The 16,183-nt window shown below is 36.7% G+C and overlaps 1 protein-coding gene across 1 annotated transcript in view; it reads left to right on the top strand.

Moving 5' to 3' along the window:
* Positions 1–15,344: 15,344 nt before the first annotated feature.
* The window catches only part of LOC107578462 (autism susceptibility gene 2 protein-like), a 91,314-nt gene continuing 90,475 nt past the window's right edge, over positions 15,345–16,183 (top strand). The window contains exon 1 of the mRNA XM_016264419.1: positions 15,345–15,633. The gene's annotated coding sequence lies outside the window, so the exon portion shown is untranslated. The remainder of the gene's footprint in view (positions 15,634–16,183) is intronic.

The following is a 16,183-nucleotide window of genomic DNA, read 5'->3' as shown; positions in this document are numbered from 1 at the left end:
TTTTCCACGAGATTCTAATGTATAGAGATGCGTATGTATATATATATATATATATATATATATATATATAATAAACTAATGATAATTATATACATTTAAGTGAAATCGTATATATTCTTTTTCTATTTTCTTTTCTCTTTTCCTTTTCCTCCTCTTCTTCTTATAGTGATAATAATAATATAAGATTAACAGTTAAAGAAATAATATAATTAATATATTACTAGAAATATATGCATTTAAATAAAATTGGTTATTAGCAATATATAATCACTTGTCAATGTAATAAATTGACCATTCAATTTATTATCTGCAGTTACAGTGTTTGCAAATTGTATATTGTACTGGAATAGATAATAAAGGGAATTAATGGTGATTTTTCCCATAAATTCTTACTTAAAAACAAATTTTTATATAATATGTATTTTTTTATTATATATATATATATGAGCAATATCACACGAGTAGCAGTGCAAAATGGCTGTATATCAGCACGAGGCCGAGTGCAGTGGGAAATAACAGCATGCTGATATACGGCCATCGCAAGGCTATGAGTGTGATATTGCGTTTATACAACAGTTTGACGGCACAAGAGAGTAAATAAAAAAGAGACAACAACAGGGTGTCTTTAAAAACCCTCTTTTGTGCGATGTACTTCCTTCCACCGTAGCTGAGCCCAAGCCTCCGTTATTAATTCGAAAACGTCACTTTAGAACTAGCAAGGAAGGAGCATTGAGTTGCTTGTGATTATCTGCATCTGATACAGCACTCATTCTTCAGCTCAATCTCAAATTCACTATAAAACATTAGTTTAAATGTCCGCTGAGGAAAGCGATATCTTTGTCATACTATCCTTTCATCTGTTGAGGGTGATTTCTGATGACAGCACTGCTCAGTTTGTTTGTTGGCTGCATCTTACAAGGTGTTGTTGAAAGTAAAAATAACTTCCTTGTTTACAACCCTGTTTCACTCTCTTTCAACATAAAAGTGTTTACTGCTGACTCACTCATAAAAATATCTCTTGTCGCCATCTGGCGAAATAATGTAACTAAAATCACCATCAGAAACACGCACAAACACACACACACTGTTTCTCAATACTTAATACTATTATTAAATACTACTGCTATTATTTATATAAAATCTTATTTATTGAATAATAATATTTAATAACAACAACAGCCATCATAAAGTTTGCTAGGCAATTCAGTCAAAAGTACAAAGGCAGTGCTCTGATATACAGAATTAAGGTTATATAAGATATATAATGCTATGAGACTCTGGAACAAATAATAGATTAATGGGACCAAAGACTTCTTGTTAGATTTAACCAAAACTAATTATATCTCATGTTTAACCCCTATAGAGACATCAGAGCCAGCTGCAGAAGAACTGGCTGAAGTAAGGCTGCTCTCGGTGGGTTCATGAGTGCTGAACAGCCGCTGACACCCTGGAGCTCACATCTCCGAAAACGTCGAAGCAAATGTTCAAATAAATGTTATGTTTATTAACTAACCACATATTTGAAGTCTAAACCACTACATTCTCACCTAAAAAAAATCGTAAAACTACATTCCGCATCACAGAAACAGTATTATTTATAAAATTATAGTGGATTTCAGCGGTGAAATGGTTGGAGTTCTGTTATCAATAGAACATTGCATTATTGAATATATGTATCACATGTAATAATAATAATAATTATTATTTATTTATTTATTTATTTTTGCTGCAAGCGGAGTGATAGTGTCACGAATCCAGTCCATGGACTTCCTTTCGTTCGCCACCAGAGGTCACCCTTCCGTTACATTGACTCTCGCACTACACAAACTGTTACACATCACCCTGGACTACATTTCCCATGCTCCATTGCACTAATCACAAGCTCATCTGAAACCAATCACACACAGCTGCTACCAATAACACACAGTATATAAATCAGTCTCACAGCACCATTCAACGCTGAGTATTGTTTAGCGTTTATCTCTCATCTAGTGATAGCTATTTTACGGAGCCATTCCAAGTTTCTGATTTCGCCGGAGATCGACCACGCCTGTTTACTGGACTACTCTTGTGTCTTGCCCTCAATATACCTGTTTGCCATTGTTTGACCCATGCCTGTTATGACCATGTCTCTGTCTAATAAAAGCCTGCAGATGGATCCTCACGTCTCGGTCGCCCCGTAACAGATAGACGGTGAAACTTCTGTTATCAGAACTTCTATTATCACTAGAATATTGAAGTTTGCCTCGCCCTCAGGATTACATTCGCCGGAGATCAACCACGCCTGTTTACTGGACTACTCTTGTGTCTTGCCCTCAATATACCTGTTTGCCATTGTTTGACTCATGCCTGTTATGACCATGTCTCTGTCTAATAAAAGCCTGCAGATGGATCCTCACGTCTCGTTCGCCCCGTAACAGATAGACGGTGAAACTTCTGTTATCAGAACTTCTATTATCACTAGAATATTGAACAAATATATATATATATTCAAACAAATATGCACACATTTAAATAAAACAGAATTGGGTACTTATAAAGGGTACTTATAAAATAACGTCACTTGTCAGAGTAGCAAGTTGGCCAATAAAATGCATGTTCATAACTGGTGCTTATTGATATGCTGATGTTGTGCTTCTCATTCTTCTCCCACACACACATACACAGATTTTGTCTTTCTCTCACACCCTCTCTCCATCTTGAGTGAAGCTCATTACTGTGGAGATGCAGCTGGGTTAGGGGCCACACACACTCTCTCACACACTCACATAGAGGAACATGTGATGGTGTAAATGCGCTGAAAGGATAATTTGACACCCACTTGGCTATGATAGCCTGTAATTCTCTGACTCTTCCTGAACTCCTCTTCGGCACGCACACATAGAGTGCACTCTCTCGGGTGGAAACTACTGCAGAAATGTGCCAGGTCTTCTCTCCATTTTTTCCAGATGCAAAAACCCATCTCACTCATGGATTTATATATTCAAACAAATATGCACACATTTAAATAAAACAGAATTGGGTACTTATAAAGGGTACTTATAAAATAACGTCACTTGTCAGAGTAGCAAGTTGGCCAATAAAATGCATGTTCATAACTGGTGCTTATTGATATGCTGATGTTGTGCTTCTCATTCTTCTCCCACACACACATACACAGATTTTGTCTTTCTCTCACACCCTCTCTCCATCTTGAGTGAAGCTCATTACTGTGGAGATGCAGCTGGGTTAGGGGCCACACACACTCTCACACAGAGGAACATGTGATGGTGTAAATGCGCTGAAAGGATAATTTGACACCCACTTGGCTATGATAGCCTGTAATTCTCTGACTCTTCCTGAACTCCTCTTCGGCACGCACACATAGAGTGCACTCTCTCGGGTGGAAACTACTGCAGAAATGTGCCAGGTCTTCTCTCCATTTTTTCCAGATGCAAAAACCCATCTCACTCATGGATTTACGGCATGTATCAAAGCAATTCACAGCCGCAGCTCAGTCAGAGGTTTAGTGGAGGAAACCTGTGATTTCTGTCCACTCAATTCATTCAGAGCGACAGTGCAATTTGTTTCTCATCGTGATATGGGTGTTTTTCCCTCAGACATGCTAGCAGGCAGCATCATTGCTCAAGGACAATAGGCCTGACACCGACACACATTTTTCTCCTGAAAATTATTTACATGCAGAAATGAGTCTTGTATCAGGATGTCACCTCTTTCCTACAAGGTGCTTTGTTTAATCTTCTCTCCTATCGTTTCCTTTTCTGTCTCTATTTATAGATGAGGTATGATAAATTATCTTGTCTACCGTGAGACATGAGGAAATGAAGAAATAACTGAATAGTTTCTTTGTACAGCACACATTGAATGTTTATTTCAGGTAGGAACATGATTCTCAGAAAACACAATTGTGTATCATTTGTACTTGCTTAGTTTTCAATGTTCAATATCTGCTTAAACATATAAATGTGAATTGATTGTTGTTTGATACATTCAAACCCTGTGATTTACTGCAATAATCTCCAATGTGAGAAAAATAAACTTAAGGAAGTATACTTTACCCCCCCAGCCCCCGCCCCCAAAAACGATGCTTACATACATACAGTTGTGGTCAAAGGTTAATATACTTTGCAGTATCTACAAAATGTTAATTATTTTACCAAAATAAGAGTGATCATAAAAAACTCGTGTGATTTTTTATTTAGTACTGACCTGAATAAGGTATTTCACATAAAAGACGTTTACATATATTCCACAAGAGAAAATAATAGTTGAATTTATACAAATGACCCCGTTCAAAAGTTTACATATGCTTTTTTTTATTGGAAGAGAGCTGAACTGGATGATGACATTACTGAATCATCAATGAACTGACTTTATCTGGAAAAATGACTCTTTGTTATTGTCTTCTTGCATTATTGACTAACAATTTTCCTATTTGACAATGTAAAGCTGCTTTGACACAATTGTATAAGGCACAAATAAAAATAAAGGTGACTTGAATGAACTTGACTTGACTTGATATGCTCAATTCTTAATACTGTGTTGTTACCTGGATGATCCACAGCGGGTTTTTTTTAATAGTTGTTCATGAGTCCCTTGTTTGTCCTGAACAGTTAAAATGCCCGCTGTTCTTCAGAAAAAAATCCTTCAGGTCCCACAAATTCTTTGGTTTCAGTATTTTTTGCGTATTTGAACCTTTCCCAACAATGACTATGATTTTGAGATCCATCTTTTCACACTGAGAGCAACTGAGGGACTTAAATGCAACTATTACGAAAAGTTCAAATGCTCCAGAAGGAAAGTCAAAGAGCCTGGAGGTGAAAACTCCTCACGGTAGATCCTCACAGTTGAAGATCATGGTAAACTGAACTTATTTTGTCTTCTGGGAAACATGTAAGTATCTTCTGTAGATTCTGAAGGGCAGTACTAAATGAAAATAAAATTATATTTAGGCAAATAAGAAAAATGTACACATCTTCATTCTGTTAAAAAATGTACATGTATATTTACCTATATATATATATATATATATATATATATACACGCCATATATATATTCTAAAAAAGTTAAATGAATAAATTCAATTTTATGTAATAAAATATTTGATTGTAGTTTATTTTTTGTTTTATAAAGCATAAATCTAACTAAATGTGCATTTATTTGACGTTTAAAAAATACCAATATTGTGCGAAAAATAAAGATGCAAATTTATATATATATATATATATATATATATATATATAAATATATATACGCCATATATATATTCTAAAAAAGTTAAATGAATAAATTAAATTTTATGTAATAAAATATTTGATTGTAGTTTATTTTTTGTTTTATAAAGCATAAATCTAACTAAATGTGCATTTATTTGACGTTTAAAAAATACCAATATTGTGCGAAAAATAAAGATGCAAATTTTCTTTTTCTACAGGACGATTTTGATGGATGTATGGATGGACAGACTGATGAATGGATGGATTAATAGATGGATGCTTGTCTACACAGATAGACAGACCGAGTGATGAAAATCAAGGAAGTGATCCGTGAGCTGCAGGTCTGGTGAAATGTGTGTGGAGGTTTGATGTATGGCTTCATCTCTGTACAGCAGCCGCTGCAGTCACTGAGGTAATGTAATAACCTAGATCACAGTCATGCCAACATGCAGTGCTACAGATAGCACTGACTACAGTCAGATAAGTCCGTACAGGCCCACAGACCACCTCTCAGAGAGCAGGCAGACATACCAATCTCTAACGTATCACAGACAGTTGTGACATGAACATGCATTTTACGTCATAGTGGTTACTATATTGTGCATATTGGCATAGCTGAAGTGCTGTATTTACCTGCACTATCCATTTTCGAATACATTTTTTTATATACTAAAGCAGTTATCGTTTAGTGACAGGTAACTGTTTTCCTTTTCTTTCATGTGTGACATGTCTGTCATTTTTAAATGCTTACTATTGGGCATGTTGAAAGCACCACTGAATGCAACAGCTTTCCAAGAGCCGCAAAAACTAATAAGAATGACGGCATGAATGGATGAACGGATGGTGAAAACAAACTGTGAATGTCAGCGGCATGTTGTATATTTATTGTTTGCTAATCTGAATGTGAACAGTGTGTCTTCGGTATTCAAGCAGCTGCTACTCGGTAATAGGCAGGTAACACTTTGCCAAATCACAAATAACAGTGCTGTAGCTTTGAGTGTGAGGCTATTGTCACATTTTAGCACTGTACTGAGATTCTTCAACTGTATTTCACTCTGCATATACAGTGGCTCCCAAAAAGTACTTGGAAGCTTACGCCATACTTACAAATGTATAAATTTCAATGTATAAATATCAAACCAAGTGACATCTGCAAATGACTCTGAGCTGTTTCTGTGATGACTTTGTACCAGCTTGTTTAACAAAGTCACTGTCATAATTTTGAATACATTATTATTATTTATAATCAAGTCAAGTCAAGTCACCTTTATTTGTATAGTATAATATACATCAAACCTCCACACACATCTCACCAGACCTGCAGCTCACGGATCACTATATTATTACAATATAATAATAAGTATAACCATACTATTGTTATTGTTGCTATTCTAAATAATAATATAATTAAATATAAATAATATATAGTTAAATATAATACATAATATATATTTATAAATAATATTTTTTTTTAAATCTAAATATTCTTACATTTCTTACAATATGTATTTACATTTGTATTTTATTTTTCTTCCAGTGTATTAAAAAGATCAAGGGGACTATATTTACAATACAGTGCACTTCTATTGTAAGTTTACTTATTATCTTTCTTTAAAATAAACGCCTCTTGATTTGATTTTATTGTCTAAAGAAATTCATAAATTCATAGAGTAACTTAAGTGTCCAAATACTTTTTGGGGGCCAGTGTACCTCTGTGGTTTTCCTAATTTCCCCTAATGTCTTTCCATTTCCCTTTGCCACCTTGCACTTCTCTCAGTTTTTCTCTCTCTCTCAGTGCATGTGTATGTGTGCATGTCACTGTGTGTAGGGACCACAGGCCTGGGAGGAAAAACAGAAGAGACCTCTAATACTAATAAATGAGTGCAACTTTCTCTTTGCCTCTCTCGCACTCCAGAGCTTGCCCTCTGGGATAGCAGAGAAAGGCTGAATAATTGGAAAGTATCCCTGCCTCCTATTCCGGAGAGATCCCTCTATTTCTCTCTCTCTGCATTTCTCTCTCTCCATCTTCTGCCTGCACAATGAGATACTGTTCTAATTTTTCCTCTTAAAAGGAACAATTAGCCTGCTTTGGGTGCATGTGTGTGCGTGCTTTCAAGATGGGGCTGAGAGAATATGGCATATTTACATATCTCTCTGTAAATTGTGTATTCAGATGGCTGAATGTCACAATGCCAGGGAAGAGGAATAGTTTTCGGAGGCTCATCTGCGTCTCTTTCAACTCGCCTGTATGCGCTCCCCCCCCCATGAATGACAGCCTCGCAGTAGGGTCACAGAATGTTTCGCTTTCACCCCTTGACACCCTTGTTTTGGGGAAGCTGTTTTACCCATTTAACTTTTCGTCTTTTACTCAGTTAAACAAAGGCAGGCTTTTGTAAATCACCTGACAACACAAATTTCTAGACAAGAAGAAAGTTTAGGAGGTCTGTGCTGATTTAAAATAGACAGATGCAAACTAAATATGGCCATCAAAGATGTAGCTGTAACGGGGCTGACAAGACGTGAGACGTGCGGATCCATGTGCAAGCCTTTTATTAAAGCAGAAGAGGTCAGAAACACAGGCAGGGTCAAACAATGGCAAACAGGTATATGGCGGGCAAGACACAAGAATAATCCTGGGGCTCAACGAATGGCGAACAGAATCAAAAGGACGAGACTAGAGGGGATAAATCCAGGAAAACAGGCAAAGATCAGAAACCGGGAAAACAGACAAGGCAAGACTGGGCTGGGCTGGGCTGGGCTGGGCTGGGAAACTAACGAGGGCTCTGTAAAGTAGCTATCACTGCTTGCGATAAGCGCATACAATACTCGGCAGAGAATGGTTGTTTGAGTGAGTGTTAAATAGTGAGTGAGTAATATGAAACAGCTGTGTGCAATAAGTGCTGTGTGCAATCAGTGCGATGAATGATGGGATGTGTAGTCCGGGATGATATGCAACAGTTTGTGTAGTGCGAGAGTCAATGTAATGGAAAGGGTGACATCTGATGGTAAGCAGACGGAAGTTCATGGACCGGATTCATGACAGTAGCGCTAGAATTTTTTAACTGTGTCCAATTGATTGGCCACGCCTCACAGGAAGTTGATATCCTTCTTTTGTTCTTTCTATCATTCTGTCTATTGTTCTATCAATAGTTCTATCAATCTATCTAATGAATCTATTGTGCTATCAATCTATCATTGAATTTAATCCATGCATACATACATCTTTCTATCTGTCCATCAATCTATTATTCATCTATTCATTCTTTTATCCATCCAATATCTTTCAACCTGCCCATCCATCCATCATTTTCTTCTTTCTCATCCATCCATCTATCCATCCATGCATTGTTCATTTTTTAATTTTATTCATCCATCCATCCATTGCTCTGTTCTTTCTATATCATCCATCAATCCATCCAGTATCCAACCTGCTTATCCATCCATCATTCTGTCAGTTGTTCTGTTCTTTCTGTATTCATCTAGCTATTATCCATCCATCCATCCATCCATCCATCCATCCATCCATGCACCCATTCATCCATCCATCCATCCATCCATCCATCTATTCATCTATTCCATAACTGTCAACCTGCTCATCCATCCATCCTTCCATCCATCATTCTGTCAGTTGTTCTGTTCTTTCTGTATCTATTATCCATCCATCCATCCATCGTCAATCCATTCCTCTATCAATCCATCATTCTGTCAGTTGTTCTGTTTTTTCTGTATTAATCTAGCTATTATCCATTCATCCATTCATCCATCCATCCATCTATTCATCTATTCCATAACTGTCAACCTGCTCATCCATCCATCCTTCCATCCATCATTCTGTCAGTTGTTCTGTTCTTTCTGTATCTATTATCCATCCATCCATCCATCGTCAATCCATTCCTCTATCAATCCATCATTCTGTCAGTTGTTCTGTTTTTTCTGTATTAATCTAGCTATTATCCATTCATCCATTCATCCATCCATCCATCTATTCATCTATTCCATAACTGTCAACCTGCTCATCCATCTGTCAATCCATCCATCCTTCCATCAGTTATTCTGTTCATTCTGTATCTATTATCCATCCATCCATCCGTCAATCCATTCCTCTATCAATCCATCATCCATCCATCCATCTTTCTGTCTTTCGTTGTATCTATTGTTCTCTTTGTCTATTTAAAAGATATTAATTTTTTTTTTAAAAACATTCAAAACTTTTGAACAAGGCCATTGTCAAGCAAGCATTCATAGTTTGACCCAGAACGCTATGGCAAAGGCATAGCAAAGCCCTGGCAACCACCCAGGTTTGATGAGATTTGCATGAGCAAGCACTACTCGCATTTTCTTTAGAAAATCTTGTTAAATTTACGTAAACTGCACTAAAAATAATGTGTCATGACATTTCGCTGATTTTTGCAAATTATAGCAACAAATTATGTTCAGCATGCATATGTAATATATAGCTGTGTCTTTTATTCAAGCTTGTTTTTGTATCTCTTTATGTGTACATGTGTGATGGATTGTGCTTATTCGCATGAATAATGTGCAAACTAAATGTTTTTGACGTTTATGTGTGGCACGGAGTCTTACTGTCTTGTTTTATTTGCTTAAATATTTGATTTCATACAAACATGTTTGGTGTTGGGAGATTTTACACCTTTGTGCCACATGTAAATAAATATTGCTGTGGTGATATCACTGCTACAATGAGTATTTTTCCCACAGGTCTCTACATACAGCACATATATACATGTATTTGTCACGGTGGAGAGAATGACAAGGGATGACAGGGGAGTTATCAAAACCTCATCCCCTGAGTCAGAGACACAGATGGCTGTTAAAGTTGGTAATAATATGCTGGCAGAGGTCCATGAGTTACAGTGTGACTGTCAGCGCAGGCAGGGATCAGAACAAGAAGAATGAATAGCATTTAAACCATAATGACAGATTTTAAAGGGGTGGTTTTGGATTTAAATGGCATGGGGGTGAGTAAATGATGAGAGAATTTTCATTTTTTTGGATAATATGGTTTTACATGAGTTGGGTTTTTGAAAAAGCTTTTGAATGGTTCTGTAGTGTATGTGGTAAACCTTTAATTTTCTGCAATGTGATGTTTTTGTCTGGGCTGTAGAGACTTCAGCTGCACTGTCAGTGTGTTTGATAAGATTCTGAGCCGAGGGACCGCAGTAGAGTCACTGATTCTTGAGGATTTTTATTTAGCTGCAGCTGCTTGAGTAGTTTTTTTTTTCTCTCGAGAATGGACATTTGGTCAGATTACTCTCTCATATGGTTGTGTTCTCAGTTTTATTTCATTTTAACAGTCTTTCCTGATCAGTACTCCAGATCTTTTAGTTGCTTCTGTTTTAGTAGAATTTGCTACAAGTCCATGTTTAAAGGAATAGTTCACCCAAAAATGAAAATTTGCAGAAAAAGTAACTTAGGCCATCCAAGATGTAGATCCTTTTTTCCTCACTGGAACAGATTTGGAGAAATTTTGCATTACATCACTTACTCACCAATGGATCCTCTGCAGTTAATGGGTGCCGTCAGAATAAGAGTCCAAACAGCTGATTAAAACATCATGATAATCCACAAGAAATCCACACGACTCCAGTCAATCAATCAATATCTTGTGAAGCAATAAGCTGTGTGTTTGTAAGAAACAAATCCATCATGAAGCCATTTTAACTTAGCTTCTGACCAAAATACTAGTCTATAATACATAGTTCATTCCTCCAGTGAAAAAGTCCATCCCCTGTTGTTCTCTCACATCAAATTCCACCAACATATTTGTTTTCATTTTTAAACAGAACTTGATCTGTGCATATTTCACTTCGAATTCAGATAAGGCGACTTTTTCAGTGGAGAAAGCAGTAGGACTTAATGTCTCAACAGTTTGAAATGAAAAACATCTTGATGGATTTGTTTATTACAAACATGAAGCTTTTTTTGCTTCACAAGATGTTAACTGATGGACAGTTGTTTGCTAGTAAGCAACTGGCCTTGGATGTTTTATTCAAGTGTAAATGGTCCATCAGATGTAAATACTGTCTATTATGAACTGTACTCAGCTTCCTGTGTCAAATAAATATAAGGAAATGCTGACATCGCTGAAGCATTAGTGTTACTTTGAGTTTGAACACTGGTAAGTATTTTGTCCGTTTGGGCTGGGGAGTAAAATAACTTCACTTTCACATACACTTGATATGCTCTGCAGTTGGTAAGACTGCATTAGGGCTAAAAATAAACCAGCTTTCCAAAGGCAAGCACATCCACCATTATATATAAACATATGTTGACATAGGGTGTGTATATATATATATATGTGATATTCCGAGTGTGTTATCAGTGCAGGAAGATAAACCTGTGAGTTTACAATATGACAATGTCTCAAAAAGGAGAAAAAATAGTAGCTGACATGGATCTGAATGTGAAATACTGCAATAGTATACAATATTTTATTGCACTAAATTAGTGTAAAATATTGTAAAATCATGGCTTTTTATACAATAATATACCTGTTTTGTTTTTGTTTAAATAGTGATGTCTGTCCACATCCTATAATGCTAATGGAATCATAATATTGAACCATTAGAAATGGATTAATATCTGAAAATAACAGAATGGTTTCCTTTCATCATCTGCTTTTTTATTAGCCTATTTAGAGTGTTTTACTGAGTAATTAAAAACTCACAAACGGACGACAAAATCAGTCCCGCCCATCTGGTGTCAAGGAGACAGCTGTTACATCCCTTCTCTCCCGGGGAGCAGATAGAAGAGCTTGCTCTGTTATTTCAGACAACATCGATTAAAACACTATGGATACACAGCATGCAAATCGTTACAGTGACTCTCAATCAGGTGCCAGAAAGAATGAAAAATCTTTATAGCTAATGAAAGTGCAAATGAGGCATTTGGTTAATGATGGGGTGAGGACAATATTGATACGAAAATGAATTAAAGTAATGCGTGTTATGCTCTGAGACAATTGTTGCTTTAAAAATCAATTTTATTGAGATGCGGAATGCTGTGATTTTAAGAAGGAACTTTCTTTTTCCTATCTTCTCGCACACATTTACCTGATCCAGTGCCATTATTATGCTTGTGTATTGGTCTATTAATCACAGGCAAAGGAGCGTAGAGTCACAGATCTGTATGCTATATAAATATGCCCGGTATTGTATCGTCCCACTCTTTAGAACACACTGTATTAGCTGAATAAATTCCCAGGACCTCTAGTTGAAAATCCATATCTTGATGCTTGACAGTTTACACAGTGGAGAGTGTTACAGAGTCATACTTGCTTGAAGCTTTGCATTGTGCTCTTTTTAATGAGGCGTGAATGTGGCGTGAATAAATTGTTGTGTTTTCTATCAGGGTGCATAAAATGGGGTGGGGGATGAGGGGGGAGTGTGAGATGGATTAAACACATCAAGTGGATGATATCACTTAGGCTAAGCTGAATAGCTCCTTGTAGACAGAGAATTTCATACTGTGTTTGTAAAAAGGGTTTCTACGGGTCTTAAAAAGTCTTAATTTGCTCTTCCATAATTTAAGGCCTTAAAAAGGTCTTAAATAAGAGCAGAAAGTCTTAAATTCATGTTGTCCTAGCATTAAATGTTGCATGCATTGCAAAAAAATCATTATCTTCCTCAGTATATTTGTTTTCCAATACAAATATAAACAAATATTGAGATGCAAAAGGAAGAAATTAAGTATTGTTTTCTGAGAAATTGAATAAAATTGAGAAACAACAACAACAAATATGCCTTTGAATTAAGTAGATTTTTCTGAGCTCATTGGCACATATTTGTTCTTGTTTTAATTTTAAACTGACTTCATTTTGATTAATTTCTGAGAAAACGTATTATCTTATGTCATTTTGCTTCTAAATTAAATTGATCTTGATTTAAGAATGTTTTTGAGCTGGAAAAATTAGACAAAAATAATTACTTCAGTAAAAGTTATTTCCATATTCTAGTGTTTGAGGTATTCAAGCCTTCATTTTTTGGGGGGGGTAAATTAAATTAAAAATGGAGATAGGAAGTTGTTTGTTCAAACTTTGAAGTGTTGCTAGTACACCTCATTGTATACTCCCCATACATTTACTTTTAGATAACATATTGACATTCCCTTCAATTTATTCCTTAAATTTCCTTTACTTGGTTTTAAAAAGGTCTTACCTTCAAAAAACCTGCAGAAAGCAGACTATATCACATATCAAAACTGCTGTCTCCCAGATAGCATTTTTCTCCATCTGCCAACAGTTCATCTGCTGTGCCTCTCTTGACTGCACAAACATTTTGAATAAGTAAAGTTAGGCTCTGGTTTCACTGCGGTTTGATAGCAGGGGTGCGTAAGGTCACCCCAGGGTTGGTCTAAAGGGAAAACCTCTTCATGTTACATAACAAGAGCAATAAACATAGTATAAAAGAATAAGAAACAACATCTGACTCATTCTAAATGTGTAATTGTAGATTATGTTTTTGAAGGCTTAATTGATTGTACATTTTGCCTAATAGCAGTTACTAATAGCCAAATGGCTGTGTGTTAGAGGCATAGAAAGTCACGCACAGCCTGAGGGCAATACAGGATGCACAAAACTAAAATGTTAAAGGGGAACAAGTGTTTGATTATGCGGTGACTTGTTTTATGCATTTCATACTATGATGAAACACCTTGATATGAATTGTACCAGATGCCATGGTTGAAAAGGAACTTACGCTGCTTTTTAGCTGGATCAGTGTTCTGTTTGAAAACCCATGCAATGCCAAATGAAGATTTAATAGCCTGTGCAATTACTAAGTCTAATTAGCAGCCAGTGAGTTAAGACGCTGTAAATTTCAGGATTGTTTCCACTGATTCATTGGTGCTGATGAGGCTTGCATCAACACAATGTGGTTGGACAGATGGAAGAACCTAAAGGGACAATAGGCCTTATAAACTACGAATAGGCTGCAAGCTTTCTTTATGTCAAATTATTTTATTTTTTAGTATGTCTGCATGTAAAGAAACTGTTTTGGACTGGCTATGCAGTGATTCAGTGTTCAAAGTGTATTCGATATTTGTCATTTTAGTGTTCTGTAAATCTAGAAGCAACTGTTTTGGTATTTAGAGAAGGCTCCATGCTGCAAGTTTTAAAAGCATCAACTCAAATGCATTGAATTAGTTCATATTTAAAGCATCAATCAAGTAGCCATATCAGAGAAATACAATATGCAATGGTTTGCATTGTCATAATCCGTGCAAAAGGCAGTGTAAATGGGAATGAATGGTATGTTGAAGGACATTTTACAGTGGGACAAACCAGTTAGTCCGGCTATTTGCATTGATTGAATCCTATGTACTGAATTATTTGTCATCAGTGTGTTGTAATATTTCTCTAGTAATGTTGAATTGTATATAATTTACATATAATCTCATATCATAATGTAATTTCTGTAAATAATTTTGGAAGAATACAGTTTAAGGTTCGTCTGACTCAACTCAAACTGCTTTGCCGCCATTAGCTGAGAGGTAAGATGGCTTTTCATACAACTGTTTTAAACAAGCAAAACATATTTTTTTATGATGTTCTAGAAATAAGGAAAACTATATAGCGCCCCGTTATGACCGTAAGTAGATTTTTAATGAATGAAAACGGAAAGCTCACATGACATACATGATTGCCGCGTCAGGTAAATAAATGAAAATACTTTTGTGCAGTCGAACTTTTGTGGTCTCTTAAACGCTTGAAAACAATATTGAACGTTCTATATGGTATCTCTAGAATTAATACTGAGTTAAAACGTCCTAAGACATACTTCTGTGGTGTTTAAGCCTTTAAATAGAAGCGGTCAAAACCCTAATTCGCACCCTCATTGAAAGCATCAATCATGTAGCCTAATCAGTGCCATAGTATACAATGGTTTTCATTATTTTGATAATCAGCGCAGATGGCAGTGTAATGGAAACTGATGGTATGTTAAAGTACATTTAGAGTGTCTAATAAGATGTAGTAACTAAAAGGAATATCTAATGCAATTAAACCGAGGCTTCTGTATAGAGAGCAGTGCACTATATGCGCTGAGGAAGCGGATCGCCTGTAAAGCGGCACTGCGGCAGTACTGTATCAATGCGCCCGGTCCCCGCTCGCTTCGGGTTCCTGAAGCACGGACTCGCGGAGAGGAGTAGTGTCGCTTCCTTGCCGGATTTATTTGTTTGTGGAAAAATTCTCTTTTGTTTTCCGTTCTAGAGCAGCGCGCTTTCCGAATGCCGACGACTCGCTCGGACGGCCCTCCTCCACTCGCCAGGCTTTGCATGTGCTGCTTTTGTCCTGCAGGAGAGAAGGCAGGCTTTGTGTTTTGGTGGATCTAGAGCTGAAGGAGGCACTGCCAGGCGCTGCTGCCGCTGCTGCTGCTGCTGTGGGTTGGACCGGCCACGGTGCGTGAGATTTACTGACGGAGAGAAAGAGAGAGAGAGAGAGAGACAAAAAGGACTCACGGAAGACAGCGAGAGTGAAGGGAGGACTGGCAGGGAGTGTAAATACATTAAAACCATTTATATATTTGGGGTGTGTGTGCGTGCGCGCGCGTGTGTGACAGGAGTGCCAGCACAGGGCATCATCAGGTTAAAAGGGATATGTGGTTGGAAATGGCTTTGTAATAATAGCCCACCTGGACCATTGGTCATTGCTATTGGTAAAATGTTTCTGGAATGCATAATGTATTCGAAAAAGTCAGATTGCAATGCTGATATTCAGTGGTTTGGTAGTGGTGGATTTTGAAGGCAGGTGAAGGTTGGTGGCTTGTGAAGTTTAAGTTGATGGGTGTCTATGATGTCATACTGTAGCTGCTGATGTCATCTTGTGAAGTTCACGTTAACGCTTGATTATGATGTCAGTGTATTAACTTCACTAGATAACATACACTTACAATTATGGCTAGTTGTGATATAATGTCTTATGTCATCAGATTAAGTTGATGCTTGATTA

This window comes from Sinocyclocheilus grahami, unplaced genomic scaffold, assembly GCF_001515645.1.
Source record: "Sinocyclocheilus grahami isolate Dianchi unplaced genomic scaffold, SAMN03320097.WGS_v1.1 scaffold32.1, whole genome shotgun sequence".
NCBI classification, from domain to species: domain Eukaryota; kingdom Metazoa; phylum Chordata; class Actinopteri; order Cypriniformes; family Cyprinidae; genus Sinocyclocheilus; species Sinocyclocheilus grahami.
Note: the sequence above shows the minus strand (reverse complement) of the source record. Positions and strands in the feature narration are given on the sequence as shown.